Source organism: Rana temporaria, chromosome 2 (genome assembly GCF_905171775.1).
Source record: "Rana temporaria chromosome 2, aRanTem1.1, whole genome shotgun sequence".
In the NCBI taxonomy this organism is placed as follows: Eukaryota; Metazoa; Chordata; class Amphibia; order Anura; family Ranidae; genus Rana; species Rana temporaria.
Window position 1 is genome coordinate 139,242,302 of NC_053490.1, and position 23,690 is coordinate 139,265,991.

A 23,690-nucleotide genomic window follows, 5' to 3' on the forward strand; every position below is an offset into this window, starting at 1 on the left:
ACTGTCCCACGGTAAAAAAATGAACCCCTTACAGTAGCGATTATTTGCTCTTTTTGTACTTATTTTTGTTTTTTTAACCCCCATTATGTTACTAAACATCTCAGGCCGGGGTCACACCTCTGTGTTTTGGTGTTTTCTGCAGAAACACACTAAAGTTCATTTACATGCTTTTCCTATGGGACACGTTCACAGCCATGATTTTTTTTTCAGCTGCTGCGTATTTGGAAAGGGCAAGGACTTTTTAACGCAAAACGGTGCTATTTTTTGTTTTTTTGTTCAATATACCTCAATGGAGAAGCTGCAGAAAGGCATGTAATGTGTTTTTGCTGCAATTTGTGTTTTGTAATCTGCCCAACAACAAATTGGCCCAAATTTTTTTTTAAATGCAATTTTTTTTCTTTTTAAGGCTATTATCCGATTAATCGAAACAATAATCGGCCAACTAATCGATTATGAAAATAATCGTTAGTTGCAGCCCTACATGTGATGTCATTGCGGCTCCGGCTAATCACAGCGCCGGAGCTGCGATACCCGGAAGCAAGCTCTGGGAGAGATGTCCGCGGCCGGAGGGGGGTCGAGGATGGCTGCGGGGGCTTCGAACTAAGGTAAGTAATACATAATGAGCTAGTATGCTATGCATACTATCTCATTATGCCATTTGTCTTGCAGGTTTTTTTTTTTTATTATGGGTTTAGAACCACTTCAAGACAAACAGTTCTGCTCTTATCAATACAACTCAACTCTCAATTTAGGGTTGGCAACTGTTTAGAAATGTGTGGACTGTTCAAAAAAACTGCTGGCTGATGGCTCAGAAGAAAAAAAAAGTTTTCTTCATGTGTAAAAATATCATATTTTTTTTTTTTTTTTGCATATATTCTTAAAGTGGGGGTTCACCCTAAAAAAATTTTTTTTAACATTACATTAAGCTCCATTCTGACATTGACTGTACACTGCTGTTTTATTTTTTGCCGTACATACCGTTATATCTTTATTTCCTCCCCCCCCCCCCCGGCTTCCGGGTATAAATTCCGCGGGAGTGGGCGTTCCTATGCACAGGCAAATTTATTGACGTATGGCATGAGCTTCCCCCAGCGCATACGGCCGCTACACGAGTTGCCGAAAGAAGCCGAACGTCGGTATAGAGCCGACTCGCAGTCCGGCTTTATTCGGCAACTCGTGACACGGCCGTATGCGCCGGGGGGAAGCTTATGCCATACGTCAATCAATTTGCCTGTGCATAGGAATGCCCACTCTCGCGGGATTCATACCCGGAAGCCGGGGGGGAAAATAAGGATATAACGGTATGTACGGCAAACAAAAAAAAAAAAACAGCGTACAGTCAATGTCAGAATGGAGCTTAATGTAATGTTAGAATTTTTTTTTAGGGTGAACCCCCGCTTTAACAAGGCATGTTACAGTACCAATTTATTACAAATCTTTGTTTTTTCTATTAGGGAAAAATGGGCGCTGTTCCTTCCCCCAACTACCATTTGGCCTTCAGCATAGATAGGGGGCTAAAATAAAAATGTGATGGTCTTGTAAAAATGTTGGCACTTTCCAGGGTACTCACATTTTCCCTGATTTGTCTAGTTAACTATTTTTATTGTACATTTCCAGCTTGTTTTTTAAAAAGTGTGACAGCCAGGTTGTGGGCACCATAAGGAAATCTTTTCCCCACAACAACAAATTTATCTTTAATTTGTTTGGCGCAGCAGTATTTTCTTCCTGCGGAGCTCCATGCCTGTTTCTGTGCTGGTTTTCCTGCATTCTGTCTGGAAGCACATACATAAAACGTAGGTAATTATAGGTAACCGTGTTTACCATTGGAGGTGCCTTTTAGAATGAAAACAATGGCAAGATTTTTAAAAGGGTTAATTTTGTTGCATATTCTGCTGCTGAGAGATCTGCTTTTTGTTTCCCTTCCACAGAACTAATCATGTGTATACAACATTATTTGCTTTTGTTTATGTAATCCTTTCATGCGGTTTTTCCTCAGGGCTGTGTTGCCTTCATGAAGACTTTGTATTAAATCTAATTTCTTAGATATTTGGGCATTTACTAACACATATGAACATGATTGTCATGTGATATTACCTGTAAACAGACGTGCACAGCCTATTGCATTAGGGTGTGCACCCCAAAGCTCACACACACTCGCGCATATATATATATATATATATATATATATATATATATATATATATATATATATATATATATATATATATTATACACTAAATTACCAGAAGTATTGGTACACCTGCCTTTACACACATGGGGCCGGATTCGGATTAAGCACTAGCCTCAAAAACTTGCGCCGGCGGATCGTAAACAGATAGGTTATGCGGATCTTTAGATCCGCGTAACCTATCTGATTTACGATCCGCCGGCGCAAGTTTTTGAGGCTAGTGCTTAATTCAGAAAGCACTTACCTCAAAACTTGCGGCGGCGTATCATAAATCCCCCGGCGGAATTAAAATTCAGCGGCTAGGGGGCATCTACAATTTAAATCAGGCGCGTCCCCACGCCGATCCAACGGCGCATGCGCCGTCCGCGATTTTTCCCAGCGTGCATTGCTCCAAATGACGTCGCTAGGACGTCATTGGTTTTGGCGTGAACGTAAATTACGTCCATCCGTATTCGCGAACGACTTATGCAAACGACGTAAAAAATTCAAAACTTGGCGCGGGAATGACGCCCATACTTAACATTAGCTACGCTTCATATAGCAGGGGTAACTATACGCCGGACAAAGCCAAACGCATGGCCAGTGGGCAACTGGCCCAGGCTAGAGACATTCAGTGTACTTGCCCTGAAATTTTTTCGTTTTTGGCACAAGCAGAGCAGCAGCCTCTGATCCCAACTATAATGCCGTGCATTTAAACTGGGCGCCGCCGTCGCAACGCAAATGTTAGGATCCTGTAAAGCGTTGCACCCACAGTCAGCAAATTGTGGGTTTAATGCAACGGTCCTGCAGACAGGAAGCTCAAAGAACTACCTAGCGCGATCAAAAGCGCCCTGCTAGTTCACTGAGAGCTACAAGCCAACAGCCACAAAGTCTGTCTGTACTTGTAGTTTGCCTATTCACAAATGACTGTGAATGAATGACGTAGGACTATATTGCTGCATGTTATATTTTATTTTGAACATGTGACCAGCAGCCGAGGACTGGAAGCTCCTGCTTATGTTTCTTTGCAGATAGGCTGCAGTTACAGTCCCATCATCTACATACAGAAATAGAAGGGGCAATGTAAATTAAACAATGTGTGTTTAGTATCACTTGAAAGTTATAAGTTTACTTAAAGCGGGGGTTCCGCGGCTTTAACTTTTTTTTTTTTTTAATCTCCAAAGCCTGGTAACAGAGCTAGCTAGGTACTACTCACCTGCTAGCCACTCCTACGTCCATCCGCTCTGTTTTTGCCAAAAAGGATACCTTATAAAAAAGGGTCCTGGCCTTTTCCATCTTGCTTGTGGGCAATTTGAATCCCACAAGCAAACGCTTCCTGGATTCCTAGTCACATGACGCGCTTTGCGCGTCATGTGACCCGCTTCCTGCGTCACGTGACACTCGAGCTGGTCTCCTGTGAGTGTTGTAATGTCACTCCCAGGAGACATTGCGCATAGCATCCAGTTACGCCTCATCGGGCAAAAGGAGCGACACGCCCACTCCCCGCTGGGAAGAAGACCCGGAAGTCATCTAGAACACAGGTAAGGATACACATTTTAAAGAAAATTACAACGCAGCAGTGCTAGATTAAGGCTGGAGGTAGGAGAGCAATAAAGTTCGATTTTAGGGTGAACCTCCGCTTTAAGGCCCCTTTCACACTTGTGCGACTTTTCCTGTGACTTTGGACATCAGATTCGCATGATGAGTCGTACCCCATGATTCCCAATGATAACCATTCATATCTGTTTGACTTCAAAGTAGTCCTTTGCTCCGACTTTGATGCGAGTTGAGGGAAATAGACCTCAAATTTACACAGGCATTCCCTGAAGTTGCGGCAAAATCGTATAACTTTCAAGATGCAGCAGTGTGAAAGGAGCCTAATGTTTAGCATAATTGAGCCTACAACTGCTAGAAAAGCAAAGGGCTGTAGTATGCTGGCTTAGCACACGCTAATATACATATCAGTGGCAGAATTATCAGGGCTGAAACAGTTGCACCTGCGACTGGGCCCTGTAGTTCCAACAATTCAGGGGGGGGGTCCCCCGCCGCCCGTGTCAGGGGCATGCCCGCCAGTGTGAGGGGCCCACCTGACTGTCCTGTCACTAAGTGTGTACACTCTGGCTGCTGTTCGTTCCGCCGCGGGGAGAGGGGACCGCCCCATCTATCCAGAGACAGAGCATGTAGAGAGGCGGGGCGGACACTGTAAAATGAAGTCAGCTGACAATAATCAAGTGAAGGGGAGGGGCTCTTTCCATGAGGAAAGGCATCCCTGGAGGCACGGTGACAGAAGTAAGTGACGAAATGCAGTGCAATGGATCCATCCCAACCTTCACCACCTCTGCTTCTTACTGATCCCATCCCTACCCCCTCATCACTTCTACAACAGAGGTAATAGGGATGAAATCGGTGGGGGGATGGGATCACTAAGAGGCAGAGGTGGTGGTGGGAGAGGATGGCACCACCACTGCCACCCCCCTCAAGCACCACCGCTGCCACCCCCCTCAAGCACCACCGCTGCCACCCTCCCTCAAGCACCACCGCTGCCACCCCCCCATAAGCACCACTGCTGCCACCCCCCAAGTACCGCTACCCCCCTCAAGTACCACCGCCACCCCCCCTCAAGTACCACTGCTGCCACCCCCCCCCCTCTCAAGCACCACTGCTGCCACCCCCCCTCAAGCACCACTTCTGCCACACACCCCCTCCTCAAGTACCGCCGTTGCTAGCCCCTCTGGGGAAAAAACAAAACAAAATCATGCTTTTTTCGTGGTGAGGGGGGCCTTCATGATTTCTTGCATCAGGCCCTGAAGATTCTAGTTACGCCTCTGATACATATTATACTTACTAAATTGCTAAGCGTGTAGCACCCATAGACTTGTCCTGTTTTTCCACTGTGGCCAACAATTGGATTGGAGGAATATCACAGAATGATCACAAACTTTATACAAAAAGTAGCACCACTTATACAACTTATAGATATGGAGAACGAAAATAAAGCTCTTCAAATAATACACCAAGGTGTCACAACTAGCCACAGTTATTTTAAAGTACTTGGAAAGTACGGTATATGTAGCGGCTTACTTTGGTCTCTTAACTTTTTTTTTTTTTTCACATTCCTTGGCAGTATCCCAGAATGACTTGCACATGATTGCTCGGACCTGACCAGCACCTTTTTTATTTTTAGGTCCAGCACAAAGTAATTATTTGGCTTCATTAAACATGTTTAATTAGCCTTAAAACATGACTTCATGGTTCATTTAATAAAGTATTACTATGGGATTTTCCCAATTGTTTGTCAATTAACCAAGCCTAAAACATCTTCGTGGCAACATTGGTGCTTGTTGTCATATCATATTAGTGGAAGAAAAGCAGACCTCTGCATTTGTTAATAGCGAGTGCTGGCAGGAGTAGGATATTACATTTAATCATTAGTTTTGGGTTAGCCGGTTTATTTATTTTATAGCCAGATCTTCACCTTTCTAGCTAAATGTGGCTAGGAGAGAAAGTTGTAGCTATACCTTGAAATGAAATAACTGCAAAAAAGACGGCTTTAAACCTTACCCCTGTTGTGACAAAAACTGCAATATTTTGATCAAAACAAAAGCATATCCGCATTCAGAATGTCTTTTTTTTTTTTTTTTTTTTTTTTTTTTCAGCGGTCAAATGCAATTTTTGGGTAAAAAAATTCACTTCAATGAATAATAAAAACGAAACAGTAAAATTAGGCCAATTTTTTCTGTTTTTAACGTTAAGATGTATATTTGTGTATGTATGTGTGTGTGTGTGTGTATGTATATATATGTGTGTGTGTGTGTGTGTGTGTGTGTGTGTGTATGTATGTATGTGTATGTATATATATATATATATATCGGCCGCTATTTGGCCATTTTTGATAAATCAGCATTGGCCGATTATTAAAATTACGCCGATATTTTACACTGACCGCCGTTTTTCCTCCCTTCTCCACACTCGGCCGCGTCACCCGCCACCGCCAATCAGTTCCAATTGCCAGTGCCACTGCCAATCAGTGCCACCTGCCAGTGTCATCTGTCCCAAACTAGTGCCATCTGTCAGTTCCAAATCTGTGTCACCTGTCAGTTCCACCTGCCAGTGCCATCTGTCAGTTCCAAACCAGTGCCACCTGCCAGTGCCAAACCCATGCCATCTGTCAGTTCCAAACCAGTGCCAATAGTGCCACCTGCTAGTGCCAACCGATGCCACCTGCCAGAGCCACCTGTCAGTTCCAAACCAGTGCCACCTGCCAGTGCCATCTGTCAGTTCCAAACCAGTGCCATCTGTACTGAGAACATCAAGTGTGTACTAGAGTGACAGGAGGAAGGAGTGGAGTGGGTGAGGTGTGTGTTTTTTTTTTTTAATTGACCTAAAATATCGGCCACAAATATCTGCATCATATATTGGCCATCGGCCGCCCCAATTTCTAAATATCGACATCGTCCAGAGAAAAACCCATATCGGTCTACCTCTAATATATATATATATATAGTAAAAATTTGTATTAATGTGCATAACGAAGCCAATGAAAGATGGAAAAATCTCCAAAAGGCATCAAATTACAGATTAGACATTCTTATAATATGTCAAAAAAAGTTAGATTTTTTTCCCATCATTTACACTTTCAAAATTACAGAAAACAAAAAAATGGCGTCTGCAAAATTTTGGGCACCCTGCAGAATTTATAGCATGCACTGCCCCCTTTGCAAAGCTGAGACCTGCCAGTGTCATGGATTGTTCTCAATCATCGTCTGGGAAGACCAGGTGATGTCAATCTCAAAGGTTTTAAATGCTCAGACTCATCTGACCTTGCCCCAACAATCAGCGCCATGGGTTCTTCTAAGCAGTTGTCTAGAAAACTGAAACTGAAAATAGTTGACACTCACAAAGCTGGAGAAGGCTATAAGAAGATAGAAAAGCGTTTTTTTAGATGTCAATATCCTCTGTTCGGAATGTAATTAAGAAATGGCAGTCATCAGGAACAGTAGAAGTTAAAGCAAGATCTGGAAGACCAAGAAAAATATCAGACAGAACAGCTCGCAGGAATGTGATAAAATAAATTCAAAACCCACGTTTGACTGCACGATCCCTCCAGAAAGATCTGGCAGACACTGGAGTTGTGGTACACTATTCCACTATAAAGAGATACTTGTACAAATATGGTCTTCATGGAAGAGTCATCAGAAGGAAACCTCTTCTACGTCCTCACCACAAAAATCAGCGTTTGAACTTTGCAAATGAACATATAGACAAGCCTGATGCATTTTGGAAACAAGTTCTGTGGACCGATGAGGTTAAAATAGAACTTTTTGGCCGGAATGAGCAAAGGTACGTTTGGAGAAGAAAGGGCACAGAATTTAATGAAAATAACCTCTGTCCAACTGTGAAGCATGGGGGTGGATCAATCATGCTTTGGGGTTGTATTGCAGCCAGTGGCACAGGGAACATTTCACGAGTAGAGGGGAAAATGGATTCAATAAAATGTCAGCAAATTTTGGATGGTAACTTGATCCCATCTGTGAAAAAGCTGAAGTTTTTAAAGAGAGGATGGCTTCTACAAATGGATAATGATCCTAAATACACCTCAAAATCCACGAGGGATTACATCAAGAGGCGTAAACTGAAGGTTTTGCCATTGCCTTCACAATCTCCTGACCTCAACATAATTGAAAATCTATGGATAGATCTTAAAAGAACAGTGCGTGACAGACAGCCCAGAAATCTCAAAGAACTGGAAGACTTTTGTAAGGAAGAATGGGCAAAGATACCTCAAACAAGAATTGAAAGACTCTTGGCTGGCTACAAAAAGTGTTTACAAGCTGTGATACTTGCCAAAGGGGGCAGTACAAGATATTAACTCTGCAGGGTGCCCAAACTTTTGCAGATGCCATTTTTTTGTTTTCTGTAATTTTGAAAGTGTAAATGATGGAAATAAAATTTAACTTTTTTTTTTTTTTACATATTATAAGAATGTCTAATCTGTAATTTGATGCCATTTGGAGATTTTTCCATCTATCCTTGGCTTCGTTATGCACATTAATACAAATTTTTACCTGGGGTGCCTAAACTTTCGATCCCCACTGTGTGTGTGTGTGTGTGTGTGTATAATATAACATTTGTCTGTGTCTATCTATCATCTCAATTGCATTTGCTGCACTTTTGGCACATAAATAGACATAGGGATATTAATCACAAGGTATTGATGCTCTAGAGAGGATAGACTGCTACAATTGCCAGCACTGAGATGCACCGCACGGAGCATCAAATTCCTCTTCATACTCTTGAGACTCGTTAGAGCTTTGCAAAGTGATTTCTAAACCTCCTGTTGACTGCTCACTATTTAGGTGAGAAGGGAAAACAATTACTAGGTTACAGTGTAAAAAGTTGCTCATCATAATTATTAGTGACCTTACAGAGCAAAAATGGAATGCGCATCAGGAGAGGAATAGCAGGAAAACATAAGTTGGCATGCTGGCTTCAAAAGGCCTACAATTGCAAAGAATTAAGGGATACTTAAGGGCATCTGTAGTCACAGCACACACTTTAATGGCAATACAAACAATCGTTCTTTATGACAATCCAATGTACAGTGGGTATAGAAAAGAATCACCCCACGTTAAAATTATCACGTTTTGTTGTTTTGCAGCCTGAAATTAAGACAGACACAGTTTTTGTTTTATCCAGCTGTATTTACTAGTGCAACTTAAAACATCCAAGTGGAAGATATAACACCAGCATTTTAGGGAAAAAAATAATCAAAAACAAAATCACTGAGCTGGAAATTATTGAGGCCAATTCAATATTCATACATTTTTTGTCTCATCTGACCATAACACCTTTTTCCATGTGGCCTCAGAATCTTCAAGGTGCGTTTTTAAGGTGGTCAGATGAGACTAAAATGTAATTATTTGGCCTCAACACCAAGCGCTCTGTCTGGTGGAAATCCAATACAGTTCACCATCCAGATAACACCATTCCTACAGTTAAGCATGGAGGTGGTAATATCCTGTTATGGGGGTGTTTCTCTGCAGCACTTGGCGGGATAGAAGACAAATGGATGGGGCAAAAAAACATCAAATTCTGGAGGAAAATCTGCTGCCTTCTGCCAGAAAGTTGTTAATGGGGAAAAAGGTTTACCTTCCAACATGACAATAAGCCCAAAGCATACAGCAAAAATGACCACACATTGGTTAAAGGAGAAATATGTGACTGTCCTTACATGGCCTAGTCAGAGCCTAGACAAAACCACATTTCAAATCTGTGGAATGACTTGAAGACTGCAGTCCACAGACGGTCACCATCAAATGTGAGCAGTTCTGCAAAGAAGAGTGGGCAAATATTGCAGAGTCTAGATGTGCAAAGTTTAGTAAAGACATATACCAACAGACTAAAGGTGGTATTTAAAGCAAAAGGTGGTCCAACATAATACTGACATAAGGGGGGGGGGGGGGGGGTCCTTATTCCAACTCAGTGATTCTATTGTTTATTATTTTTTTCTGACATGTTGGTGTTTTATATCTTTCACTTGGATTTTATAAGTTGCACTAGTAAATACAGCTGAATAAAACAAAAACTGTGTCTGTCTTCATTTTAGGCCGCAAAGCAACACAATTTTATTAATTTTAAAGGGGGGTGATTCTTTTCTATACCCACTTGAAATTCATGTAGTGAAGTCTGCTGGATTTTTCTCATAGGATTCCCTGAATGCTTTGCAGCTTCTTTACTGTTTAATTAACATTTTAAGGAACTACATATCCCATGGTACCTTGCCTGCAAGCAGTGATTCCTGTACTGACGACGCCTCCTGAAACTCCTTCTATCTGCACCTAGTTAGTTCAGGCGGCAGGCTCTCTGAAATGTGTGACACAGCAATGCCTATTCACAGGGAATAGTGAACATGTGTCACAGAATTCAAAGTAGACCTGGGTGATTTTCTCCCCCCAAAAATCTGCGATTTGTAAAAAAAAAAAAACTTGATTCAAATCAATTTTTTTTTTAGATATGGACACCACGCCGGTCCTGAGGAGCTGTGGGCAGGAGTTTTTGGGCGAGGCCGCGGCTTCGGCCTAGTCCACGGCACCTGGTCTCGCGGACTAGGCCAAAGCCACGGCCTCGCCTAAAAACTCCTGCCCGCAGCTCCCCAGGGCCGGCATGGTGTCAGTGACCGTCCTGGTGAAAAAAAATCGATTTGACCTCTCAACTCGATTATAGATTCAAATAAATTTTTTCCCCAGCCCTAATTCAAAGAAGTAAATGTGTGGGGGTCTTCACAAAGTAAGTTTACACACTTCAAGATCATTCAGTTTAGTAGGAGTAAGCTATAAATAATTGAAAAACAGCATAGAAGTGAGCATGATTTTACATTTTGACCAGAAATTTGTATCTCACAATGCATTTCTTTGAGTTGCCCAGCTATTTAAAAACAATGCACACACTCTGTGGATAGTTAAAGAGGAAGTAAACCCAGAAAAAAAACACCCCCCTGCAAGACAAAAGTATAATGAGCTAGTATGCATGCTCATTATGTAATACTCCCCTCCGATCGAAGCCCCTGCAACTGTCCTCTTCCAACGCCCGGGCAGCCAACATCTTGCCCGGGGGTTACTTCCGCGTATCGCGGCTCCGGCGCTCTGATTAGCTGGAGCCGCGATGACGTCTCTCCCCCGCATGGGTGCGGGAGTTGTCAGTGACGGCACGGCCTCAATGAGGAATGGCACACTACAGCACGCCTGCGCTGCTTGTCTACAGCACCCGTGATTATAGTAAATAAACCGTGGAGGTTTAGGAGACATTTCAAGCACCTACCTGTAAGCCTTAATCTAGGCTTACCTTTAGGTTAAAGTGGTTGTAAAGGGTTTACAAGTTGAATGAGGCAGAGTCCAATGCAGAGTTCCCTTTAGTGATCAAACGACAAATCTCTGTATTTATTCTAATAAAAATATTAAATAGATATGTGACAATAATTTTAAGAAATAAAGTGACCCTGTCAGCACAGAGTTGCTTGCTTCTAGATAAAAGTAACTCTGTGCTGACAGGTCCACTTTAAAGTTAAATATGGAAAAATAATCATGTTTACTAGAAATACACTCTACTTTAAAGATAACAGCTGGAAGTAGAATTGTCTAGTCTAGATTGTGACATTTTTTATCTTAGGACGTTTTCCCACATCATGAGATTTAAGATGGGGAATAAAAAAAATTGGATTAAAACCAATGACGCGGTTATGTACCTATTAGTGGAACTCACGATGACAAGGGTGGCCTCTTGCACAGTTCCCATCCAAGCACCCTTGGCGGTGGTGATGGGGACTGCTAGGGCAGCATAAGGGTGCAGGTGCCAGTAAATTGCTTGAGTGAACTTGAACTGGAAATGTTGAGTTTGGATGAGCAGAAATGAGGAGACAGATCATAAGCTGAGTTTGGTAACAGCCAGGCATGGAGGTACAGAATCACAATCAGAATTCAGGTCAGTGTCAGGCAGGTGTCAGCAACAGGCTGGCATTGCAGCGAAGTACAAAATCATCTGGCATAATCATAGTAAAGTCTGGGCCAGGGTCAGTAACAGAATACTAGCAGACATAAGCAGGCAAGGGGAATCCAAAGAAGAATCGAATGGAGTCGGGTCAGTAACGGGATCAAGCAGACTTTCAATGATGCTAGGCAGGTCTCTGGTTTATATCGGCTGCTTGGCTCCCGGATCTGTGGGTACGTCTGTGTGTGCTGTGGCGTGCCATGCATGTGTTCTCACTCTTGCAAGCTCACATCTATACATCCATGCTCCCAAGTATGAGCATGCATATGATGGTGAGAAAAGCCAGCCTGAGGTTCCTGACAGGCACTTTGTGTCTCGCATGTGTTCGCATAGCATCTTCAGAATCACTTTTATTTTATTTATTTTTTTGTATGCATGTTGAAACTTTGTTATGAAGTGTAAACTGTTAAATTTCAAAATCTCTATTACACACGTGCGGTATATTTAGTGTTTTTGTGTGTTTTTTTTTTTTGTTTTTTTTACAAACCTATGGGGATAATGAATATTTGTATGATGGCCTTCTTGCATTGAATAGGGACGCCCCAACTGACCTGGACTCATCCACTATTCGTCTCTCTGTCCTGCACATTGAAGATGCAGCTAGAGACAGTGAAGCCCTCAGGCACATCTATAGAGTCAGGGCAAAGGGGCTCTGGTGATGCAGAACAGGCTACATGTATGTCTGGCAAAATAATGGTGGAAGTGACATGGAGCACAGAAGGAAGGCAGACTCCATACCCCAGGGCCTCCAAATTCACATTGAGCAACATGTGTTTCTTATAAGTGGCGATTTCGTTGTATTGACCTTCTAGAACCTGACAGATTTTTTTTAGCCATGTGAATCCCTGCTTCCTTCTGTCATTGATCCACATCTTCTACCTTCCGATTTTTGCCTGTTAAGGCTTACTCTCAAAGGTGTTTTTTTTTTTTAAGTAGATTTTTTATGGCATTGTAATAGATGTAATGTACTATAGAACTCTGTGAATGAATGACACAGCTGCGTGGGCAGAGCCGTGCTGTTTTTAAATTGTGAGGCTCCCCCTGCCCGCTGTCACCATGTGGGTTTGGTTTGGTGTGGGGTGGTTGCATGTGGTGTAGGGCTGTTTCATTAGTAACATGTTGTTTTCAGGTGAACGTATCCTTCTAACCATTGTCAAATGTAGTTTTGTAAATTTTTGTTTTATTTTTTATTATTTTCTGATGGTTTTTCTGTGTAAACAGGTGATTGCAGAGCCTTTCTTCACTTCCATCTCCCTCATGGCTTATAATGGTATGCTTGCAGCAGCTCTCATCTATCTGCAATCACCTGCTCCCTCTCCTCCACCAGCTTACAGCTGCTTCCCTTACTGGCCTGAACCCATCGGGGGACCTGCAATTGCAAAGTGACAGCCTAGACACAGAAGAACGTTGCCCATCTCTGTGCACTGTAGTTTTGGCAGTGATGATCTGCTGTCAATCAACAGAGCAGGGCTGGTAGGGGTTTTGTACTAAACTTACTGCAGTAAGATAACAGGATGCCCTGTGTATGAGCAGATGCCAGGGAAGCAAACTGATCATACAAGGACTGATATGCCTCCATGCCTGGCATGGTCAGTTTGAAATGGAAATCCAGGACTACCAGGTACTTTGTAGTAACATATACAATAAAAAGTTAGAAGCAACACTCACAAAGCAGTATGAATAACTGAAAACGTATATGGGTTTTTCATGTTGGGGGGGAAACAAACACGTGCTGAAAGAAATTGAAATATAAGTATATTATACCACATAAAAGAACAACAATACAAAAAATCTAATTATGATGAGACACTCTACAACTAGGTATACAGATTGACAAGGCTGTTTGGGTTCTTGTTTCAGATTAAAAAACGTTATGCAGTGACAGAACAGACGAGGAGGATGGGCGGTAGTGCAGGCTTTTGTTCATTCACTTGTTCATGTAAATCTCAATCTGAGATATTGAGCTCTGTAATTCCATTTTTACATCTGTTTTTTACATCCTCCACCACTCAAGCCCCGGAGCCATTTTTTTCATGCAAAAATAAACAGTTTGTCCGTTTTTTAAATCCGTTTATTCACCTGATCCATTTTTTAACAGAAAACAATAGGGCTTTGATCCGTTCCAACAAATGGATGTTGATGGAAGTAAATGTAAATGGATGATCATCGGTTTACATACATTTTTCTAGAGGGATGCATTTGAGGTCCGTTTTTCATCTGCCAACAGATGGATGATGTACTATTTTACTTTTACCTCACTAAAATGCATAACATTTTTTTTTGTTTTTTGTTTTAGCTCTTAAAAAAAATTACTGGCCCGGATTCAGATGGGAGTTATGACGGCGTATCTCCGGATACGCCATCGTAACTCTGAGTGGTGGGGTCGTATCTATGCGACTGATTTCGTAGAATCAGTTACGCATAGATTTCCCTAACATCCGACCGGCGTAAGTCTTACACCGTCGTATCTTAGGCTGCATATTTACGCTGGCCACTAGGTGGCGCTTCCGTAGATTTACGCAAGGAATATGCAAATTAGGTAGATGCGCCGATTCAGAAACGTACGTCCGCCCGGCGCATTTTTTTACGTCGTTTACGTAAGGCTTTTTCCGGCGTAAAGTTATTCCTCATAAAGCAGGAGTAAGGGCTCTTTCACACGGAGCGGACCGTTTCTGGGTCCGCTCCGTGTGTCCGCCAAAGCTCAGCGGGGATCCCCGCTGAGCTGTCGGCGGATAGGGCGGTCCCCGCACACAGTGGGGGACCGGATGCATCTGGTCCGTTCCGCCAAACGGAAGAAAAATAGGGTTTCTTCCGTTCGGAAAACCGGATCCCGACTGACGCGGACGCTAGCGGATGCTCCATCCGCTAACGGACGCGTTCCCATAGGGATTCATTACAAGTTCGTTAACGGACTTGTAATGAACGGACGAACGGTCCGCTCGTGTGAAAGGACCCCAAGTCATGTTAAGTATGGACGTCGGAAACGACCGAACAGCGTCGTATTTTACGTCGTTTACGTAAGTCGTTTGCGAATAGGGCTGTACGTAAGTTACGATCACGTCAAAAGCATTGACAGTTTGCGGCGTAATTTGGAGCATGCGCACTTGGAAACGTTCACGGAAAGGCGCATGCGCCGTTCGTAAAAAACTTCAAATACGTGGCGTCACGTGTAATTTAAATAAAACACGCCCACATCATCCACATTTGATTTAGGCGGGCTTACGCCGACACATTTACACTACGCCGCCGTAACTTAGAGCGCAAGTTCTTTCTGAATACGGAACTTGCGCCCTAAGTTACGGCAGCGTAATGTATCTGAGATACGTTGCGCCCACCGATAGATACACAATTGTATCTGGATCCGGGCCACTATGTACAAAGACAAATAAAACTTTTGTTCAACCTGTGGGATACACTGATTAGCGTTGCAGGCTATAGCTGGTTATAGCCGGCAACACTGATCTTTCAGGGAAAAACCTGACAGGCGATCAATAGATTGACTTGTGTACAACCAGCTTGCCCATATGTGTATCAAAAGTCAGTCGATCCCTCCTGAACTGGCCGGCTTTAGGTATTTATGGCTAATTACAAATACTATTATTTTCTTTAGTTGGGTTAGGATTATTTGCCTAGAATGGGCTGCTGGTTTAAATATAGCTACCTTTAAGTATAAAATAATATACGACAAAAATAGAACTAGAGTAAAGGGCACTTCCATATGGATGTACGTGTAACACCCTTAATAGGAAGTGACCTGCAGCGTTACATTTCCTGTTTATACACTATAGGAACTGAGAGTTATATATCAGACAGGAGGCTTCGTATCTTATGCAATTCTTTCTTTACTAAAGCTCATAGCAGAAAGACATAAAAACTTTATGGTAATTTACAATAAAAAACTCAAAAGGACTACCAATCCCAGCAGTCCCTGGGCCAACGTGGCCCCTCCCAGGCCTCAGCCTATATATGGGACTGTCTGAGGTAACCACATCCTCTTTCTTTCTGCTCATCGCAGCTTTCAGATAAGTATAGATGTCATATTTATTGATTTTATAATACAGCTGATATTTGGGTATTGGGCTGTGGGGAAAACCCCCCCCCCCCATCGCCTGCCTTTTTCTCTCAGCTGTGCACTACTTTGTTTTATGCATTATTTTATTCATATGTATGTCTTTTTATGCATTCTTCCATGCATATTGTTTGTATCCTGGTGATGTGAGGTGACAGGACTCCCCCTGCGATTCCACCCACACTTGCCGAGCGCGCAGTGCAGCCGCGCTTCTCTTCTGCACATCCGCGGCTCACTCTCCGCTCCCCGCCCGCCCGTTGCCTTTCGCCTGACAGGCGATATCCCTGCGCAGTCGGCGCCATCTTTCCCCCCTTCTCCTCTCACGTTCGCGCGCGGAGGGGGGGGCGGTACTCGGCGCCGTCCAATCAGCGCTCTGGAGGCATAGTCTCGCGAGACTTCGCCCCCAGAGCGCGATAGAACGCGGGCTTTCTCCCTCACACCGCTGCCAGTGCAGATCGTCGGTGTAGAGGTGAGGAAGCCTGCTGCTGTGCTGCTCCCAGCCTTTTCTTTCCCCTTCTGTCATCCGGAGATACTTGCTACCTCCAGACATTACCCTCATTCCTCTATGCTTACAGCAGCCTGTAAGGATAGTTAGATTTTAAATAGAAAGTACCTTCTGCACTTTAATATCAGGATAGGAAGATCCTTAAAAGAAAATACTTGGCAGTGTAAATACCTTGAGGTATAGATATATATACAAGTGCAGATATATACATTAAGAGGTGATCAGTGTTTTTTAACACATACGGGCTATATATATATATATTAACCATGTCTGAGGACAATTTTACTGCCCCCCTTGCAGGGGAGGCTTTCACCCTTGATACCACACAGTTCATGACGGCTGCTCAGATCCAGGATCTGATTAACATCTCTGTCCAGACGGCTCTGGCCTCGGCCATCCCGTCCAAGGGACCATACACCTCTAAGCCTGCTATGACTACTCCGCCTCTAAATGGCGAACCGCCAAATAAGAAAGGCAAGGTTTCTTTTAAGCAGAAACACATTCTAGCAGCACCTGACTCCCCGACAGGGGAAGTAAACAATTTGTTCCAGGCAGTACCCTCCCCGGCCTGCCAACCTCAATATCCAACAGACCCTGACCGACCCCTGGGCCTCAGGGAGTTAGACACTAAGAGGCAACGGTCCTCGCGAAGGACCAAACCTGACTCCTACGTCGTTTCCTCGGACGAGGATTCGCCAGGTGCTTCAGGGAAAAGCGAGTCTGATGACTACGGGTCGGATGAAGACAGACAGGATATTGAGGATACGGCATTTCACTCCAATGCCACCCCTGATACACAGGGAGAAATTATTTTGGATGCACTGGGGGAACCATTCTTCCACCCAGATGCCATCGCTCACCCGCGATCTGGCGATTGGTCCCCACTGCCTCACGTATCTCAATACGTAGAACAGTGGGCCAGGAAATCCCTGGACAGACCTGCCCGCAACAAATTAAGGGCCGAATGCCCTAGACCAACCATCCCCAACAAGGTGGTGGCCACACCAGAGGTGGACCCCATGCTAGCTAAATATCTAGCAAAAGCAGGGAAACTCCCCAAGAAAGGGATCGAGCGGTCCTTTAAGGCTATCCAGGAACGCATCCTTGATTTAATAGGGCCCCTGACTAAAATTTTGAACTTGTCAGAACAAGCAGCCGCTTCGGGCCAACCAGTAGACCTAATACAACTCCGCGGCTGGGCCCAGAGAGCCATTTGCCTAGCAGGTACGGCTAACACCTCCTGCTCAATCGAGAGACGCCGTTCCATATTAATGCGGCTAGACCCCCAGCTATCCCACCTGGCAGAAACAGAACCCGGCCCTTCAGCGGGCGGTATGCTCTTTGGGGACAACCTCCTCAAAGACATTAATAAATTCGTGGGATTATTTTCGGGCCTTGACAAGGCCCAGACTTCACTAAGGAAGTCAGGAACCGCAAGAGTTTTTAACAGGGCCGGCAGAAGCAGAGGCCGATCTGCCGGCCGCGGTTCCTCATACAGGCCACAAAACAGAAACCCCCATTACCAGTACCAGCAGGCTCCTCCCACCTACCCCGTTCCAGTGGCGCAGCCAGCACCGTTTTTTCCACCCAGAGGCAGACCATGGCGCGGACGCGGCGGACGTGGTTACACACGATCACGGCCTCCATTCGGTGAGTATTCCTTACACTCCACAACCACACATACCAGTGGGGGGACGCCTGAAATATTTTATCCACGCCTGGTCTGCGATTACGGCAGACCCGTGGATATTGCAGACGGTCGTGGGTTTCCGAGTAGAACTTCTATCCTCACCAATGTTAAATGTGGCCCCTCACCCCATCAATTTCACGAGCCACAGCATTGCTCTCATCGAGAGCGAAATTCAGGACCTCTGGTCCAAACAAGCAATTTTAAAAGTACAAAATTGTTCCCCGGGGTTCATAAGCAATCTTTTCCTTGTCAAGAAAAAAGGGGGCGGGTTTCGTCCCGTAATAAATCTAAGAAATCTGAACCAACATGTCTGCTACAGACACTTCAAAATGGAGGGCATCCACTGTCTCCGAGACCTCCTACAAACAGGAGACTGGCTGGGGAAAATAGATCTGAAAGACGCCTATCTCACTGTCCCTATTCACACGGAGTCACAACACCTACTACGATTCCGTTGGAAGACTCAGATGTGGCAGTTCACCTGCCTCCCGTTCGGGCTATCGTCAGCACCATGGTGTTTCACGAAGTTAATGAAACCAGTGGTAGCATCACTGCGCAGCAGAGGAGTGCGTCTAATTATCTATTTGGACGATATCCTTATCATGGCCCACACAAAGGCCCTAGTGTCCCTTCACATGTCCTGGACGGTGTCTCTCCTTCAGACACTGGGTTTCCTAATCAACCGCGAAAAGTCGGTCCTAGACCCAGCCCAAGGGATGGAATTCTTGGGTTTCCTAGTGGACACCAAACAAGCGGTCCTCCGCCTCCCAAAAACAAAATTAGCCCTAATTCGAAAGGAAATCAGGGCAGTTCTCCGCAAAGGCTCCTTGTCCTTACGGGTTCTGGCTCGTCTAGTGGGACTCTTAGCTGCATCCATCCAGGCCATCTTCCCGGCCCCGCTTCACTACAGGGCTCTTCAGAGACTCAAAATTTTACATATTCGCCAGGGGCTCAGGTATGCGGACGAGATTCCCCTCTGTCCGGAGGCAATAGAAGAATTGCAGTGGTGGCTCCGTCACGCGATCGAGTGGAACGGCAAGACCATTTTCAATTCCGGGCCCGACATCATCATAGAGTCGGACGCGAGTCGCCACGGCTGGGGCGCTCGCTGCGGGACAAATTCCACAGGAGGGACTTGGTCTACCTCCGAGTCGGAATTGCACATCAATGCCTTGGAACTGTTGGCGGCATTCTTTGCCGTCAAGAGCTTCATCCCACAAGCTTCCAATTGCTGTGTACTGTTCCGCATGGACAATGTGGCCGCGGTTCAGTATGTCAACCGCTTGGGTGGCACCAGATCCAGAGTCCTTGCAGATCTGGCGAAGGAATTTTGGCATTTTTGCTTGGCCCGCAACATTATCCCTATCGCGGAATATATTCCAGGAATCTCCAACACGGTAGCCGACTGGTACTCACGACACCTTACCGACTCCAGCGACTGGCAGCTGGATCGCCCGGTATTCCGCCGTCTGGAACGCCTTTGGGGCCCATTGAACATGGACTTGTTCGCTTCTCGCCTCAATCACCAGCTGCCCCACTTCTTCAGCTGGAGGCCCGACCCAGAAGCATCCGCGGTGGACGCGTTCCGCCACATTTGGCCAGAAGGAACGCACTATGCGTTCCCCCCATTTCAGATGATTCCCAGAGTTCTCCTTCATGCCTCGAACCAACATGCGACAGTTGTACTGATAACACCCTGGTGGCCGACACAGCCCTGGTTCCCCCTCCTCTTGGGGATGGTCGTGGACTACCCCAGACTGATTCCCCTGTCCCCAATGCTGTTGACCAACCCGTCCGGGGAACCCCATCCACTAATCATGGAGGGCAACCTACACCTCCTGGCGTGGCTGATTTCAGGATCTCAGAATCGGATCTCAACCTTTCAGGATCAGCTAGGGATCTCCTCGCTGTGGCCTGGGCCCCTGGGACCAGATCAACCTATCAATATGCCTGGCGACTCTGGGTTCGTTGGTGTGGTCAACGACAGGTTGATCCCATACATGCTCCTGTGTCCGTAGTGGTAAATTATTTGGCGGAGTCTTTTGATTCTGGCAAATCTTACAGCTCCATCAATATATACCGTTCGGCCATATCAGCATACCACTGTCCAGTTAATTCGTTAGCTATAGGAAAACATCCATTGGTCTGTAGATTACTGCGGGGTATTAGATTCCAACGTCCCCCTAGGCCCAGATATCAGTCAACTTGGGACGTCTCCAAACTATTAGACATGTTTGCTTCATGGGAGGACAATGAGGAATTGCCCTTACGGCTGTTATCTTTCAAACTCACAGTCCTACTCTGTTTGGTCTCAATCAAGCGCGTCTCAGACGTAAGAGCGTTAGACATCTCCAGGCGACAATTTTCGCCTCAGGGAGTCAATTTTTCTGTGGTCCGTAGGACAAAAACGAGTATCCAATCTGTCTTCTACCCCTTCTTTCCCACTCACCCACGGCTTTGCGTGGTTCGCTGTCTACAAACTTATGAAGCACACACGTCGATGCTTCGACCATCTAATCTGTCCCAACTCTTGGTCTCGTACGTCAAACCCCATCACCCAGTCTCTTCCGCCACTTTGGCTCGGTGGGTACGTTCCACCATGGAAATGGCGGGCATAGACGTCTCCTTATTTGGAGCACATTCTACTAGGGGTGCTATGGCTACGAAAATCGTCTCCTCTGGAGGCTCTCTTCACGACCTACTCAGGGCAGCTGATTGGTCATCAGAATCCACCTTTCGTAACTTCTATTTCAGACCGGAGGCACATGTATCCATGTCAATTTTATGAATTTGGTTTTTTATGATTGTGCATTATGATGTTATTGTTTGCTTTAAACTTGCATAAGATACGAAGCCTCCTGTCTGATATATAAATTGAGATTTTCCTAGCTGGTGAAGGAAAATATTAGTTATATGAAGACAGGAGGCGAGTATCTTCCCTCCCTTCCCATCCCTATTACGATTATCTCTCTTCTCCTTTCAGGCTATTGAACCTCACAATCCTGACCCGGAAATGCGGATGATTTAAGTGGCTCACAATCCCTGTTGGATTGCAGTTGGTCTGTTTTTCTCCTGAAGGCGACGGCCCGGTCGACCCGGTATGCTTCGGTTTCCCTTGATCCCCGTTGGGATGAAGTCAGTTCGGTTGAAGCGGTCCAGTTGGTTTTCCCCTTTTCGCTCCCTGCAAGACGCGGAGATCGTGTTCCGACGAGGAAGCCCCTGATCATCACAAGGAGAGAGGATCGGACTTACATTCTGATTACACGGTTGTTACACAAAGAAAGAGGATGTGGTTACCTCAGACAGTCCCATATATAGGCTGAGGCCTGGGAGGGGCCACGTTGGCCCAGGGACTGCTGGGATTGGTAGTCCTTTTGAGTTTTTTATTGTAAATTACCATAAAGTTTTTATGTCTTTCTGCTATGAGCTTTAGTAAAGAAAGAATTGCATAAGATACTCGCCTCCTGTCTTCATATAACTAATATTTTCCTTCACCAGCTAGGAAAATCTCAATTTCTGCTCCATTTAAACATTGTAATTTGATTTTCTTTGTGTTAAATAATTATGAGAACAGTTGCTAGACTCTTGTGTTCAATACGGATTTTACCAGACTCGTGTTCCTCTGAGATGATCATAGTACAAATTACCATGTTTTGTTCATGATTTTATTTATGTATCATTTATTCATAAAGCGCTTACAAAATTGTGAGAGCTATGGAGGCATAAAATAAACATGAAAGTTCATAATGTGATATTGTGCAAAGTCCTTAAAGCGTTACTAAACCCAGTAATATGAAAATAGTTCATCTGCCCACCCACAGTGCCCACAACTTATAAATCTTCTTTTTATATTAAAATACTACCACTAATATACCTTTTTTGGATGATCTGTATACCACAGCTGCATGATAAACTGCACAGTTTCTTCAGTGCTGAAAGTTCAGGAAGGAGGAGATTTTCACTTCAGCCTGTATACACACTCACATGTGTGATGACCTGGCTAGCTCTGAAAACAAGGAAATGTTCTCTCCAGCATAAAAGACACAACTGAGCATGTGCAGGTTGGCTACCCTGCCTGTGTGTTAGCTGGCCTTCCCCATATAGACAGTGCAGGAGGTGGAGCATCTATGCATACAGGATCAAAGAGCCTTTTTACACAATTCAGAGGATTAACCCCTTAAGTTCCACAGTGAGTATAACTAGCATGCTAGTCTGCATATACAGACTGATTTTACTGTTGTGGGTTTAGTAACACTTTAAGTTGAGTGCAGCACCCAGTGTTTAGACAGGTCAGTCAAAAATTCCTTCTTACCAGGTGCAAAGACCTATCAAGATCTATAATATCATCTGTGAGTTTTATTACCTCTCGTATTAGGTGCAGGTCGTCTTTCCAGCCTTCTTGCGGTGGGGCAATTCCGACAGTACTGTCGGGCACGTTTTTTTTTATATGTTAATTTGGAATTTGCAGTGTACAATGTTGAGTGGTGCTGTCATGTATTTTTGTTTTATTAATGTATACACACCAAGCGCATTATATATTTTTTCCTTATCTATAAAATAAGCATGATCTAACATCTAGAAAGGTGATATTAAAGTGATTGTAAAGCTTCAATCTTTTTTTTTTTTTTTTTAATTAACTAACTTATCATACTTACAGTAAATTTTCCACAGAGTGGCCCCCGATCCTCGACTTCTGGGGTTCCTCAGCAGCTCCTCCTGGCATCGTATAACCCCCTAGGAGAGGCGAGCTCCGAATCCATCGTTCGCCGTCCTTTTTCGGCCGCTAGCGGGGGTTAAATCCGCACCACTAGCGTCCGAATATCGCGGTAAATACGACGGTATAGCGGCGCTAAAAATCGTGCCGCTATACCGCCACCGCACCTCCCGTGCCCAGTGTGAAAGGGGCCTTACTCTAACATCATGAGAGACATGTTCTCAAAAATAGTTTAGAACTAGTATAGTAGCTTCAGCTCTCCTCCCAAATATGCGTGTGTGAAAAGTATATATCACAATAGTGTTCATTTTCCTTGAAAAGATTTGTCGGATATGATGTTTTAAAGTTACAACTTGAAATGAAGGACAAAGGACTGAAATAAAAGCAGCTGCGACCCCCCCCCCCCCCCCCCACTCACTTACTCCTCATTCCTTAATTCCTCCCTCCTACTGCATTTCTAAATGGTTTCATTTCAAAGCCCTCTCCTCGGAGGACAAATATGGCGCTTGTGCAAGCAACTTTGTGCCTCGTGACAAGAGAACTGTTTATACCAAATATGACTTTGCCCCTGAAAACTTGGGTTTGAGGTCCCTGTATTACACAAGGCATTTGTGCTAATTGAAGGCTTTTGAAACATGTGCCACAATGCCAAGTACAGATGTCACAGGGGGGCGTGTAATAAGGGGCTGAAATGTATAGACTGAACCAATCACATATGCTTGTGTGTGTGTGTGTGTGTGCTGTCATGTTGTTTTTAAAAAGGACCAATAAAGTGGGTTCGTTCTCTTTGCTGGTTGAACGCTGAAAGGTGAGGCTGTAGTGTGTTTCTCAGCTCTCTGCATGCTCCCATGATTTGAGTCAAACGGCAGAAATGGGGTTAATTCTGAGGTTGTATCAGGAACTCAATCATTATCAGTTTTGATGTGGCGAAATCAAACTTCCACCATCAGGTCCTCTATTGGCTACTTAGGATGATTGTGGAATTGGCAGCAATTTGCAGCT

General features: G+C 44.5%; 1 protein-coding gene across 2 annotated transcripts in view; it reads left to right on the forward strand.

The window, feature by feature from the left end:
• Nucleotides 1-23,690, forward strand: part of ADCY6 (adenylate cyclase 6) — a 284,434-nt gene that overhangs the window by 109,928 nt on the left and 150,816 nt on the right. The gene's annotated exons all lie outside the window — the stretch shown is intronic.